Below are 1,148 nucleotides of genomic sequence, written 5' to 3' on the forward strand. Positions count from 1 at the left end.
TGCGTATATAATTTAATCTTAATAATGTTTGCTTTAACAACTGGCCCCCAAATGTAGGGAAGATTTAACAGTGGGCTCTAATAAGTGGGTACCTTTCGCTCCAGCACAACTGCTGCAAGTTGCTCTTCGGGGTCATTCAAGTTATTTTCAACAAACAACAAACCAAATAAATGAAGCCACTAAATCATCTGGATCAAATTATCTCGTCTCCAAGGGTGCCGATCTCTTTGCTACCCCCACTTTAGAAATATTTCAAGTTCAGGTTACGTTTGGGGAGTATTTGTAGGAATACCATTAAGTGACAATACCTTACATTTGTTATCACCCATTACTCTTTTCAAAGTAGTGCTTTCATGGGACGGTGGGACATAACGAATTTAGATCGGTGGGGAAATAGCATTTTAATGCCCTAGTCACCTAGTGGTGACTGTTGGGAGCTGTTTGTTGAAGAGCGAGGCTGGGGAATGAAGCTGGGAGCAAGGCCAGGAAGCCCAAAGGCTGGTCGGCCGCCCCAGCGTTCGGGTTCCCTCCTGGACATGGCTCCACCGCCGTGCAAGCGGGTGTACAGTAGCGTTGGGATCGCCTCCCGCTCCCCTGTTGTCTAACTTTACAGATTGACTAGAACTCAGTTTTTCTGATGGAGGGGATATGCTCTAAGAGTCCTTTCAAAACGCTAAAACGATCAGAGCCAGACCATTCAAATACTCTCTTACAATGTTTTTTTCCTCGATCCCAATGTTACTGTAGCGGACACGTGCATAGGCTCCATATAGATTTCACTGCTAAAGTTAGCAGAGGTAGTCGTGGCCGAGTGGTTAAGGCGATGGACTAGAAATCCATTGGGGTCTCCCCGCGCAGGTTCGAATCCTGCCGACTACGGGAACCAAACTTTTGCCACCAATACTTGTTTGTTTTCCTTTCTGAGTTTCCCATTTTCCCCGCAGATAATTTAAGGCCTGTAAGAATGGCCGAAGTACAACAGGGACCCCTCGGTAAGCCCGGAAGAGGGGCGGACGAAGGAGCCCGGGAGTCGTGTGAGTGTAGTGACCATCTGGACCCAGGAGGGGGAGATGGGACCGAAACGCGCCCGACAACCTGGAACGAGTGAAGGCAAAGCAGCGTCGCGAGGTCGCGCAGGAAGGGAGAGC

The 1,148-nt window shown here is 48.7% G+C and overlaps 1 non-coding gene across 1 annotated transcript; it reads left to right on the top strand.

The window, feature by feature from the left end:
- The first annotated feature begins 797 nt into the window (after positions 1 to 797).
- TRNAS-AGA lies at positions 798 to 879 on the top strand. The gene has a single exon. It is a non-coding gene; the product is annotated as a tRNA-Ser (tRNA).
- Positions 880 to 1,148: the final 269 nt, after the last annotated feature.

This window comes from Myotis davidii, unplaced genomic scaffold (genome assembly GCF_000327345.1).
Source record: "Myotis davidii unplaced genomic scaffold, ASM32734v1 scaffold390, whole genome shotgun sequence".
In the NCBI taxonomy this organism is placed as follows: domain Eukaryota; kingdom Metazoa; phylum Chordata; class Mammalia; order Chiroptera; family Vespertilionidae; genus Myotis; species Myotis davidii.